General features: G+C 38.3%; 1 protein-coding gene across 1 annotated transcript in view; it reads right to left on the bottom strand.

Annotated features, from left to right (window-relative positions):
- LOC121941850 (inactive rhomboid protein 2-like) overlaps positions 1–14,562 on the bottom strand; it is a 38,626-nt gene that overhangs the window by 23,949 nt on the left and 115 nt on the right.

Here is a 14,562-nt window from a genome sequence, read left to right as displayed (position 1 = left end):
TGGCTTGTAATGTCAGTGTTCACTGTTATTTCCTTTTTGAAGTGACACAAATGAGGCAACATTTTGTGCAATGGCCAACATGGCCAAAATAGTGTTGGCTCTAACCTTGCTGCTGGGACTTTTTGCAAGTCTGTACATTTACTTTTCCACTTTATTGAGGAACAGAGGGATCAGAACGTGCTAAGTAGGTCACTGCTCCAGGTACACCTCAAGTAACAGCTCTTTTAGGCTTCCGATTGGTCACTGCCTGTTGGTTTACCATGCTCTTAACAGCACTTCAGTTGTGTTGCAATTTCATTTGGACAGAGACTTTTTTAAATAATGTGCAGACAGTCTGAAGAAAGGCAAAAAATATTTTTCAAAAATACCAGTGTGCATATGAACTAGGGCTGAATATGTGCCTAAAAAAAAATCAAGAAATGGACAAAGGTACAAAAATATTAATATCAAATGACTTTCATGTCAGTGACATGCTGATAACAAAGTGTAAGTGGTAACAAGAGTGCAAACATGATTAAAGAATCAGTTGAATTCATTGAGGCGTACATGCAATTTACATTTGGATTTAATGAGTTATATTTATTAAATGCATTTAATTTAAAGGTGTCATGTAATGACTGACCTGTGAAAATACTTATGTTCCAAACGCAGAGACTTGGAGTGGGCTATATGTACATGTGTGCAGCATTTGCAATTTCTACCGTAATAGCACAAAGTTTATTATGATATCGTGCATTTTCTGGTAATTGTTTTGAGAAACCATTAAGTTACCAAATAACCAGATGCATATGGATTCCTTTGTCTAATCCAGTGAATTAAATGCCTTACAAATCAATGCACTTCACCACATTGATGCAAACATGATGTAGTTACGATAAAAAGCAGCCTGGATCAATCATTTGCAGAATTGCCCACAGAGCAAAATTAAAGTGGAATAGCTTTCTTGACATAAACTGTACAGCAAAACCTCTCTACTGACTGATCATTCCATAATATATATAACGTCAGTCTTAACAGTACGACTGAAAGTACATCCAGAGACTTATAAACACATCATTTCAATTTTAAATTTAAAATAAATTCAAGGGAACTGGTTAGCTAACTAACTCAACCAGAAATTGATTCTGCAGCACCTAATGAACGTAGTTGGACCACTAATGAAGAAGCAACTGATACACCAGCTGTTGAGCTGATGGGAGTGACACCTGATGACATCAGATGAAAGCGATCAATAGTGCTCTCAAATCACAATCTATCCTCAAGGTGGTTGGTAATCCATACCTTTTTACTCTGCAATCATTTTGATTGATTGTAATAATGGTGATCTGGTAGTTGAAGCTTCCTCAACATTCATAGTAAGTTGCTCTAAATAAGATCATCAGCTTATGTCCGACACACATTTTACTCCTGATTGTTTATAAATAATGATCACAGTGCCAGGAGGATCATGACTCCTGTCAAGATCACTGTGTCCTACAGTCAGTGTTTACAAACAAAACCTCACATTTACTGAACTACATCACGTGTGTGCAAATGCTGCCAACTCTGGATGACACAAATATCCCAAACATCACATCTGCAGTCTTGTCAGCTGATATGGTGTAACTAAATTCATGACCAGTCTCAATCTGCACACGGACTAAATAATGTTGTTAAACTTACTTATCTCTGTCTTCCAGTCTTTACCAATCATAGACAGCAGCGAAACAACCAGCCAGTCTATTCCTGGAGCTCAGAGCGCCTCGTAGCAATACACAAAATAGTTCCAGAGAAATCAGAGGCATCGCAGATATAAACCTATAATGTCACAGGCCTTGGCCAACACATCCATTATGTCATTATGGTCTTGAAAGCTTTGAAGCTGTCCTGGAGCTGTGGTTTGTAAAAATCAATGTAAGACCCTGGGTGTCTGCAGCAGGAATGGCAGCAGCAGGGAAATCTGACACCGACTCAGTCAATAGCCTAGTTTCCACCACAGAGCCAAGAGACACAGTTAGACAGGGCTTTACATATTGTTCATGTCACGTACTGCAACCCCACCCCCCAAAAAACAGCACTTCTATAAGGCCTTTATGCTAATAGGGGCGTATATTTCACTTCTGCTAACAGTGGTTTCACTTATGTGTGATAAATATTTCAGGCTTGGACAGAACGCCTGATTCAGTCCTCCTGAGACAAGAGATAAGGCTATTGGCAAAGCAGCCTGTGGTTTAGTGTAGTAGTAGGGGCTGGAACCCACCCACATAGATAATGAAATAGCAAAGAATTTGGCTAATGGACAGAGTGCTCAAGTGGTGGACAGACTGCTGCCGATCATAGCCCATCAATGCAGACAGGCAGTTGTTAGGATCCACATAACTAATGGGAATAGATGGACAACAAATTGAATTCTCCTGAGGAAAGATAGAAGCGATAGAAACCTACACTAACCGCGGACAAGGAGTATTTTTCATTACTGTTGAAAAATAATAATAATTTCAGTACTGTTAAAGGACTAAATGGTTTAGGGCCAAAATACATTTCTGGTCCTCTGCTATATTAGGAACCACCCAGAGCTTTCAGGTCATCTGGGACAGGTCTGCTTTCTGTTAAAACTAAACAGGGACAAGCAGGATTCAGGTTTTTTTTTTCACCACATAAAATAGAGAAAATACAGCTCTGCTGCAACTGTAGGTTTTTTAAAATCAAGACCGGAGACTTTTGTATGTGTTGCTGCCCATTATTAAATCGAACAATTACTAGTTTTATTATCTTCAATCTATTTTTTATTATTCATTTTATCACACTGCACTGTAAATGTTATTCTGTTGTTTTGTAACTGTCTTGTTCTATATTTGCTTATTATGATTATTTTTTAACTGTATTTAAATGTCCTTTCATAATGTGTTTCTTTTGCATTTTGTCTCAATACTTTTGGTGTTTTCTGTCAAGCACTTCGAATTGCCTTTGCTTTGCCTTTGCTTTTGCTAAAATGTGTTATATCAATAAGCTTGGCTTGCCTTAACATTTTTTGCAAAGATTTGCCAACACATTAAAACAAACTTTGATATTTGGCTTTGCTTTTTTCAAAACATACTTTGTATATAAGTTAAAAGTATATAACAACACCAATGGGCATGAGAAAGTGCACAGGTCAAACAGCACAGCTGTCAATATCCTCCCCTCAAGACCACTTAGTAAGGCCAACACCATGTCTTATTTATCCTCAGTCTTTGAAGTGTTGTTTTTTTCTGGCAAGGTTGAAAATCAGAGCATAAAATTTGGGTTTTTATTTGCACATTTAACTTTTAGCGAGCAGTAACTAATTGTGTGAGCTGGAGCAAAATTTAAAGGGGGTGGACAATTATGTATGTCTCATCCAGTTGGATGTTCCCTCATCCTGTGTTTTCTGCCATTCAGTAGGAAAACAATGTCAAGTGGCATTACGCTATTAAACCTAAACCTAAACCAGATCTGGGTACAAAGAAGGAGAGAGGGGAAAACGAGTCGCTCAGCCCTAGAGTGCAGAGTATACTGTTTAAATGTGTGGAAAACATAAACAAAAAGAGTGGCCATCAGCCTCTGGGAAATTGAGTTTGACCCCAGATACTGAGCATGGAGATGAATTTAATCAACAGCGTGCAACTCCACGATGACAAGTGTGTAAAAATAGTATCTACTGTTGTGTGGTGCCACTCTAGGTAAGTTTTACCTACACTGGCACTTTTACAGAGGGCTAGTTCTTCTATCATTGAGCTGATTTAATATTCAGATTTAAACAATGACGGCTGTGTTGAGACAATGACAGGCAGAAAACTATCAAACATTTCTACAGGTGTTACACCTTCTGTTTGTTCTGACTTCTTGTGTCTGTTCTGGCAGACTGTTGATACCACCGACAGGAAAAATATCTCAGGAATGAGTTCAGTTATTTTTGCTGAATCCAAATCCATGATTTCTTCCAGCTGTGTGTGGTGATGGTAGTATATCAGCAGGCAGCAGCTCCATAAGGGCATGTTAGCTATATAAACATGGACCATCTCTTTATAATCATTAACCACCGGTGCACTCTCTCTAATGCACTAACCAGTGAATGTGATGGTTAATTGTTTAATGTAGCAAATGGATTTTAGGCAAATTACACACAGTACCTCATGCTACACTTATGGTTCTATAACCTTAGACAAAATGACAAGATATTATACAAAGTCAAATAAAGGCAAGTTTAAGCTTTCTAAGAAGACAATGAAAAGCTGTGTAAAAAAAGTGTATGGAAAGGGGAAAAAAAGCAGGATTAACATTGGGAATCACAATTCAATGACTATTCACCCTCGGATGTGTTGGGTGAACCTGTCAACTCACTCGCTGCTGTGCGGTCTAAAAGAGTCACGTGTCAGAGAGCAATGGAGAGGCATGTCCACAATGACATCATCCATCTCTAATGTCATCCCATGACATGGAAAGTACCATTACCACTGAGTGTCTGTGCCTCTTTAGCGCCTAACAATTCACTAGTTCATCTAAAAAGTTCATTGCTTGACCATTAATCAGTGAGACTGTGCTGTCACTGTGTGTCAGCCACCTCTGCCTCTTGTGTTTGGTGAAATCACGTGAGAGTGTGTCACCATGGTTCAGTCTCTTCCCCCTGAGAATGTATGTGTCATATGTTTGTTTGTGTATACTCCCATGATGCTCAAAGCAGTGTTATACCCTGCGGACGTTGAGACGGGCTGGACTGTGCTCACTGACTCAGAGCTGGATAGTTTTGTATACATATTTTACAGTCAGGACAAACTGTCCTCATCTTATAAACCCCGTGCATAACCCACATGTATGCCTGTAGGAAGATATTATGTTTCATTTTCTGCCATCCTCACTCTTCACAACAGCTGACTGACTCCACTTGGGCCAAGCACACTTACTGACTATTGTTAAGTGTAGGCAGCCCTTGAAAAACATACAGAGGGTACAAGTGGGCTTTTTCTAGGCTAGACTTTATAAACTTGTGAACATTAGCATGAAGAAGTATTTCACAGCTTTTAAGACGGCCTTTTAATAAATCTATGGCTGTACCTCAGTCAGAATTATGTCAGTCGAATCAGATTTGTCTGTTCAATATGGATATTTGATGATTTGTTTTGTTTTCCATACAAAATCTTAAAGTTTGAACGGGCTCCGTGGGACATTCAGTGTGACAGTGGCATATACGTAGTAATCGAGTTAACTATGTTAGTTACAGATCATAAATGTGCAATATTTTTTTTTGTTGACACTTGATATCAAACAAAAAGCCAGAGACTGCATCATATTAAGTGACTATGAGCTCTAAATTCACCACTTCTAAGCAGAAAGTCTCTCCACTCTCCTCCTCAGTGCCACTGCCTGCATTTCCACAGCTCTCGGTACCAAATAGAAGCGGGAAAGTCAAGAGCACTCACTCCACAATAAAATCTGGGGACCAAAATGTCCCTCTAAGTACACTGCACAGAAAAAAAAATGAAAGCTTGACTTATAGGCAATCTAGTTCAAGCAAAATAGAAAGACACCAATAAAAAACTGATGCTGTATGACCAAGGAGAATATAGGCAAAGGACTGTAAGAAAACCTACAACTACCAGAATGCATTGTGTTGAGCAAGACAAATAAATTGTCCTGTTTTTTGGGCTGGGTGATGTAATGCATATTCGTTGAACACAATGGTGGCTCTCATATTACAGTTAAGCGGTAGGCTAAAACATGTTTCTGAAAACATTTGTTGTGAGAAATAGGCATCTCAATAACAGAATCTTTGTTTATATGTGTTCAGCGCTGCTTAGTTTTACAGTTTAATTCCCAATTTTTTTCCTGTTTTTATTGTGCAGAAACCAGTATGGTGCCCACTTCCTGTTCACAAACTCTTGCTATTCCAGCAAAACAAATTTCTGAAAACATTTTAGGAAAGAAATAGAGAGTGCAGTAACATAATCTTGGTATTTATTTGTCAATTTGTACCGTTTGATCTGTGTTTGGTCTGGATTTCAGAGATAGAGAGAGAGAGAGAGAAAGACAGAAAGAAGAGGGCTGTCTTTTAATCTGCTCATATACTCTTTGTGTCAGTGGCATGCAATACAACAAATGTGTTAAATACAGCCAGCAAAACTCTGCCTAATTACACAATTTGCGTCATCCGACAGAGTTTTATTGGAGGGAAACTGGGAGATCTAGTCACTGGTTAGTTAGTTTACCATATTTTATTAACACTTACTACTCACAATATTACAATACAAATCTGACTGTAACTCAGTGAAGTATCCCCTTTAAATGTGGTCATGTTGTTTGACAGTTAACAAAGTTATGATAGCGTAGAAACACATGCTAATTGTAAAACACCAAACACCATCAGATTTAATCAGTGTGTGAAGGTACAGCCCCTCAAACTTCCTGTTAAAAATATAAAAACATCTACTATGCCTACTTCGACAGCAACCCAACTATTTCACTGGCTTTATATTTTTGGAATTCTTCTCTCATCTGAGCCAAGAGAATTGTCGAAAAACTACACTGTGCGCCTCCACAGCAATACAAGGCTGGTTGATACTGCCTACTGTGTGAAGAAAAGCGTCTCGCTGAACTGGAGCCTCACCTAAGTGTTGTGTGTGCCAAGCTCAGCCTTTTTAAAAAAATTTCCAAAGTAGTAAGGTGTGTACATCCAGGCAGTGCTTGTTTTACATTGTCACATTGGTGCTTTTTACACTGCTGTGAATGTGACATTCATGACCTGAACTCCAGACAACATTGCACAACAACATACTTCCTTTTTGTCACCGAAACTTATGACTTTGACTAATCACACTTTCTTTAAACAGTAATCATGAACATTTACATCAACATAACTGTGTCCTATATACTGATACAATTCCGAATGGGTCATTTTGAGATTAGCATGACGAAAAAGTCTATGATCTTACTGTGCAAGTCCACAGCGGAAATAGCTGTTGTGGGCGGTGCTGTTTTGGGACTTATACTGAAACTCTTTGAGGCTAAATGAGGAACTGACCTTCACAAAACTGCCTCATTACTTCTTTCTTACATCCAAGTCTGCCCTGTAGATCCTGACAAGGACACATAAAAAAGCATGAGTAACGTTTTTTCACTGTGAGTTTATTGGAACTGTTGAAACATGTGTAACGTTAACTTTTAACCTGCAATAATGTGTGTAAAGCTTTTTTGAATGTGATGAGTGTTGTTCAGGTTTACTAGAAAGTATCTCTCAAAACACCAGAGGAGCACATTTATGCATGGACACAGCAACTCAAAAATCCATTAAAGATAACTTCACACACGCAATTACTCAGAGGCTCTCAGAACAAGTGTGAGTAATGAAGCATGCGTGCAATGACTTGTGGGGAATGAATACTGGTTGGATTTGTGTCTGTTTCACTATCAAGACTGAGGACAGCCTTGGGAGATGAACTGAATTCAACTGATGATGTTCAGACAATGTTCAACATCCTCACAGACTCCATGTCTCGCACACTCAGTAAGTGTGTGAACGACTATGGCAAGTGCTACTTTGTATATGGGACTGGAGTAGTAACATGAGGAGATATTGTGTATTCACAATGCTAATCAGTTTACTACAAACCACTCTAAAGAAATGCATATTTTTTCAAAGATGAATTTAAAAAAAAACCAATATGAAGGTAATTTATAAATGTCAGAGACAATTTTATTGGAAATGTATTATATCTAGATTCATCTGACTGAACACCTGTAGAAAACAAGAAGTCCTAGTCCTATGACTGCTCTCACTATCTATCATTCATTTAGTGCCAAAGATATTGCGCAATCAGACACTTTTCCCGTTTCTAGATATCTATGGATATGCAGCTTTGCCGAGACCGCTTGTCTGGACCAAACACTGGCCAGGCTGACATGATATTTACTGTGGATATTCATTGTCTCCTCAGAATGATTACGTATAATTTTGATGAACCCCTGGCAAGTCCTCCTAAGCCACTGTCAGGTCCAAAATGTCTACTTCATAAAAAATTCAGTTAACAGATGAAGAATTATAATATTTTGTTGACCCTTATTCTGGCACCATCACCAGTCCAAAATTCTCACTTTAAATTTTATTTTGAAATTGCAGTTTCCATTCTTATGTCAGCTTTTTTATAGTGTACAAGGCCCACTATAGTTATTCTTTGCATTACCCCTATTATTTCTTCTTTTGGATTGCTACCTAAAAATGCTGAAACAATAGCTCATACAAGATGTCCAATAGCCACAATTTCCAAAAAGCTACAACATAGTGGTCAAATACTTTTGACAAGCAAGATAGTTGTGTAACACCAACCCTGCCTCCTATAAGTTATATTTTTTTGTCACTAAACTGCTTTCTTAATTACATTGTTGTGGCAATGCAATTGCTGCCTGAATTATGTTCACAGACAACTGTGTGTTCAGTAGTGAAACACCACAGTCATGTAACACATAGGCCGAGCAAAAAGGCTGTTGGGGCGGCTGGCAGGCATGCAACGTGCAGGAATGTGATGCCAGACTTTTGGGCTCGTGTCTAGACTGTCTTAGGGTTTGGACAACAAAAGCACTTTGGTTTAGGTTGGGAAAGATTGTGACTTCTGTTACATTTCGATAACAAAAAAAAAACATAATTGCAAAGACTCTTGACTCAGGTTTGGTCAAATTTAGGGAAAGATCCCGGTTTTGGTTGTATGTTAATGAAAAGTTAAAAAAAAAAACCAAATAATGTTGTAGTCACTAGAGTGGAGACTGTATCAAGATTTCCTATATTGTCGCAAAACCACTGAAATACATTGGCAGTACACATTTTGCTGAAATGTTAAGTATCAGCATTTTTTCAAATTCCAGGTTTGTTCATTAGCAACATTTCCTTATTAGCTTTCCCTCAAAAATATGTTTGTGTTTCAAATTAGTTTTATAAACATTTTTTTTTTTAGGAGAAAGGGGCTGGTGAAACTGTATCACTCTATGTGAGCAATGCATGACTCTAGAAAACAAAACAAAAAAAATCAGCTATGCTGGCTATAGGGATGTAACATGAATCAATGAAAACAGAATTCCATCTTTGACAAAAGATGTTCTCCTATCAGTTTCAACAGAGCTGTTGGACAAGTCCTATGCTGTAAATGAAAGCACAAAAAGAACTGAGTGTAACAGAGCTTTACATGGTCGTGGGCCAGCAGTCAGCTGGCAGAATGCCTTGAAAATGAAAAGGAGCGCTTTGCTTTTACAAGACCTTTTTGAAGACGAACGAACCTTTGATGGCAGCAGTGAAATGTCTTCTATAAACTTCATACGTGTATTAGATGGACAAGATGTCTAGTTTGTTTTGCCTGCACTGTTGCTATGTGTGTGGGGTTCAAACTGATCATGACTGAGCAGACAGTCATTATTGCCGGCAGCAGATTAATCAGTTGAGCGCTACTCAAGGCGTAGGAGAGTGTGTGTTTTTCAGTGGTGTCTGTGTGTTTGTGTGTGCACTTCAAAAAGTCAAAGCAACAATCGAAACTGCCCCCTCATTCTACACTTCCAACCACAGTTTCTCTTGATGACTCTCGAAACAAAACCCAGATTCTTTACATATCCCATTACCTATCTTTGGCTGATAATAGCACCTTGGTGCCTCAAACAAATCAATAGTTCCATTTCAAAGCTATTAGAAGATAGCAATTCAAGTTCACCATCAAGGCATCTTGTTTGAAAAGGACCTTGGCTTCAATCAAACCATTCCAGAAAAAACATTGCACAATTTTCCAAGAGTGTGCAGTGCATGCCCAGACCCGCACAACAGTGAACTAATATGCAATACCTCACATCCTTGTTCCCAGGGCATGAGTTCCTCACAGTCCGCAAGATGTTACCTGAATAACTAGAGTTCATACCGCTTGTGTACACATAAAACAAGGTTTTGCTACCCTCTCATGTTTTTTTTAATCTGCATTGTGCAACAAGTGCATGCATACATGTGTGTACATTGCAATGTGTCACCCAAAACAGCAAACTCCTGAGGGTTTTGTGAGAGAACGTCTTGTCAACTTGCCCAGCCTGGCTGTTAAAACTGAGAACTCTCACTCACTGTTACAAGTTCGCTGTGGTGCCAGACAGAATGAGAGTAAAGACATTTTGTCTTTTTGTTTTCCTCATGGATCTCAGAAGAAACATAGAGGAAATAAGCTATCTCTCTGCCACAATTAACATCAATGGACAATATAACCTACTCTTTGCACCACTGAAAGCTTTATGGCAAAAACAGCGTATCCACAGAAATCCTTTTAAGGTTTATGAGTCTTTGGGTTGCAAACCATTTCCGGAGTGTCCCAATATTTTAAGATACTGTGTCATGTACTGTGGAATGAAGGCTGGCAAGGGAGCGCAGGAAAAATATTTCAACAGCCTAGCCAGCAGCTGGGAAAAAGCACTGTTTTCTGGGTGTGTTATGGAGTAGCAGATGAAAACAGATAAGGTAATGATGGGAAAGCCCTAAGAGACAAGTGATGACAGGATTAGATTGTGATACAGACCGGAAGACCCTTGATACAGGTGGACAAGGCAAGCCAAACTCTAAAACCACAGTTAGGTATGTCAGATAAAGTGGACTGTGGTTAATGGGGGGGTAAAAATAAAGAAACTGAAACCTCTGAGCTGATGCATTTTGGGCTTATTTCACTTTTACTTCCATCAAAAGAGGCAGCAATCAATCATTTACTGAACGACTTCACAGTTTCCAGGATGCTGTCTGTAACTGTATTATGGATCCTGAAGATGCGATACTTTCAAACCACTGGATAAATATAGAGATCCTAAAACCCAGAAATCAGTAAGCATTTCAGCACTCTGGGTTCCTTTGTCTCAAAGTAAATGGGTTTTTCAAATGGGTTTTGAGTTAGAAGTCTGAAATAAGGTCGGTTTAACACAAGCTTAAGAGTCTTTTGTGTTTTTTTAAACGACATGAAAAACATCAGTAAATACACCACTCGCAAACATTGAAGCTTTCATGTGTCTTAAAAAAGACTGTTTCTAACAAGTGACTAAATGAGACTGCAGAACGTCATCATGCTGAACCACACTGAACATGACTGTACAGTCTTGCAGCGACGGCGACGCTACTGTAATGTTGTTTGTTTAGGCCTAGCAATAGTTTTGTTTTGGTTTTTTTTAGTTCTGGTTATTGTTTTCAGGCTTCAAAAATCCTGAAAGTGAAGTTCATTTGTGTAGATTATCCTGCTGAACAAAACGTGTAAATATCATGAACATTTGTTTACCACAGAGCTTATTTTAATGCAATTATCCAAAATCCAATGGAAAAATCCCATCGGCTTTTCAACGAGGGAACCCGTGGGATGTTAGCTTCTGGGTTGGCCTACAGAAAAACTTTAATCCTGGTAACTCAATACTTCATCTATTTAAAACCATGTTGGAATTATCAGCCAGAGACCCCTAAATTGCAAAAAATGTTGGTTGCAATGTTAGCTTGTTTACTATATCACTTCAATGCCGCTGTCACACTGAACGTCCTGCTGAGCCTATTCAACCTTTCATACTTTATATGGCACAATAAACAAATTGTCGAATACTTGTGTTGAACAGCTAAATCTGATTCGACTGGCATAATTCTGAGTCGAGTACAGCCCACATAAAATTTAATTTCTGGAAAGATGGACATCAAAAACAGGACGTTTGATATGTTTGCCTACCTCTGTATGCCCTTCAGGCTGATCTTATGTTTCCTTATAGGCGCTTGACGTTCATTTTCTGATTTGCTCTGGGTCACAGTTTTCCTTGACACACTCCATTAACTCAGTGACAGGTGTGCAAGTCTGTGCAAACAACATGCCAGTTCAGCCATGTCAATGCAGCTGTTAACTTGTTTTTTGTACAATATGCGTTCTGTGTTTTACAATGTATTTCCTCTTTTTCTACAATGCCAGAAAGTTAGCATGGACTTTGCAATAATGACTTATTATTCACTGCTTCCCCTTGTACACTATGCATGTAGCCATGCTGTAGATCATTATGGGGGGTTCGTTTGGACTGTGTGTGGCATGTTCAATGATTTAATAAAGTTGTGAATTAATCTGTTTACAGGCTCTACAAGTAAAGGTAATAGGGATGCCTGATATTGGATTTTTTGCCCATATTGGATATGCCCATATAACAACTCATTTGGCCAATAACAAATACCATCATCTATATATATCCACTTTTCTCATCCTCTAATTTTAGTGATATTCAGGTCTCTTCTGTAATGGAATTAACATTAAATTATGAATACTCTTCTTATGATAGCCAACCCACAGACATAAAATACAAGGCTTTCAATGTATGTAATATTCACTCATGTAAAACAAGAAAAATACCATACCTTAGGATTGACGTTTTGTACCTGTTCACTTTGTAAATAAAAAATTAAGTGCCGATATTATTTTGCATCCCTAGAGGGTTACAAAAAAACTAAAGCTTTTCAAGCAAAATATTTAGTGATATTTTGTTGTTACCGAAAGTGGCATTTCTCATGAAAAATAAAGATAAGCAATAAGACAATATCGCTTGTAACAATACTGTAGTATAAGTGTAACAGCAAAAGTGCTGACGGGGCTTCTGAAATGCTGTATGAGATACCTTAGGATTACCTTAGGAGCTAATAAAGTATTAAGAGGTCACCATTAACAGGTAAGGTCAAATACAATATTAAACCGTTATAAAAGATACAACAAAAGTATGAATCATGTTATAATTCTGTTTTCTTAGAGCAATTACCTAGAAACATAGGCTAGTTATCGTGCAAAACATAGCTCTGAGGCTGGACATTATATTTATATTTCATTGATATCATGATATATGAATACACATTGTCTCAGATTTTGGATATCGTAATATTCCAGTTGTTTTCCTTCAATGTTGTGCCATCGGAAAGAGTCTGTTGCCTTGTCACTGCGGTGTGTTCTGCAACGTTGGCCCTCACTGGCATTTAATCGGACGATTCAGTACGTTGAATCAGCCGATAGAAATCGTTTTTGATGGTTTGTGTTGTTGTTTACTGGCACACAGTAAATATGCTCTGTTCTTACAACACCAGGTTGTGTTGTTAATGTGCTAACTAGTATCAAGACGGTCTTCTGGTTTCCCTTTTTGAATGACGATTACCGACGACCACCGTCTGCTGGTATGAAGAGTTATGTCCTCTCACACAGACACAGAACATGCATGCTGGAGGGCCATCAGCTACAGTCTTTGCTGTGTTCATGTACAACTTTTGGCTGAGACACAGGCGACTTTCATTTGATGTCACTCCGGTGTGTCTGGGCCTTTAAGTCCTCCCCTCCATGACTTTGTTTAGAGTAATTAGAACGAAATATAGCTATTGTTCTAAAACAAAACAATGAGAGAAAATAAATGGTTTAAACACGATTATATTAGTCCTACAGTGTAAAGGTGTACAGTACTTTGGGCATAATTTCAGTATTAATCATATGTTGCCAGAGCAATTATTTACATGTTAAGGTTGAAAACAGAAGGATACAAGAAATCTACTTTGCACTGGCCCCTGAACTTACTGTACACCATTGTATTTACCCAACTACTAGACAACCCATCAGTCAGCATATTTACAGTACCACAAACTGAGTAACACTGACCTACAGTTTGACCCAGTCTACACTGTGTAGAAATCAAACCACATTTTTCTTGATCTTATGTGTCTGCTTAACAGGTTTTTATGCAAAGGACTCCTACGCAGTCAGACCAAAGACAAATATCTGATAAGGTTTATCCTCAACAGACCCTCATCGTGAGACTTGCTAGTGGACAAAAACTGGTACAGAATTATTATGTAACTTTCTGCAGGAGGTGGAGAGGTAACTGTGAGGACTGTGACACATACAACAAAACAATTATTACAACACTTTGTATCTGCACTAACTTTTAAGCAGCAATTTAATGACTTACTAGACTCTCCCAATATTAGTCACCACTGTGTAAATCTAAAAATATACTTGCTTTTAGCTAAACTGCATCAGAATAGAAACGTTTAGCTTCTTTATATTAGGAAACCTGGACAAAATGTGGTTTAATTAGGTCATAATTCATTTTAAAATGTCAGTTTCCGTTCCTGTCAGACCGTGTGTAGACTCCCTCCTACATTCTTCGAAAAACAAATGGGAGGGGTGTAACAACAAATGAATTTTGTCGGCACATGGCGACTAAAATTAACTTCACAGGGATAACAGACGGACATTTGATATGAATGAAGGTATTCGTATATATTTGTGGCGGCGGGCAGAGCAACAAAGAGCTTGTCGAGGCATGCTTTCAGCGGCCACTTCAAAGAAAACGACCGTTGCAAGCTACCATCGTAAATGTCATTCACGGTGATGTTTATCCTTTTAAAAACGTTTGGCTCACACTGGTGTGGAAATGCCGTTTAACCGAGAACTTATTCAAGTTCATTTTCAGATATTTAATGTCGGTTTTCATTTTAAAAACTCGATAGTGACCGCCGACTCAAACAACTTTAAACGGCTCAAAAGCAAACTTGAATGTTTGAAAAGTCTAATTTTACTC

Source organism: Plectropomus leopardus, chromosome 4 (assembly GCF_008729295.1).
Source record: "Plectropomus leopardus isolate mb chromosome 4, YSFRI_Pleo_2.0, whole genome shotgun sequence".
Taxonomy (NCBI): domain Eukaryota; kingdom Metazoa; phylum Chordata; class Actinopteri; order Perciformes; family Serranidae; genus Plectropomus; species Plectropomus leopardus.
Note: the sequence above shows the minus strand (reverse complement) of the source record. Positions and strands in the feature narration are given on the sequence as shown.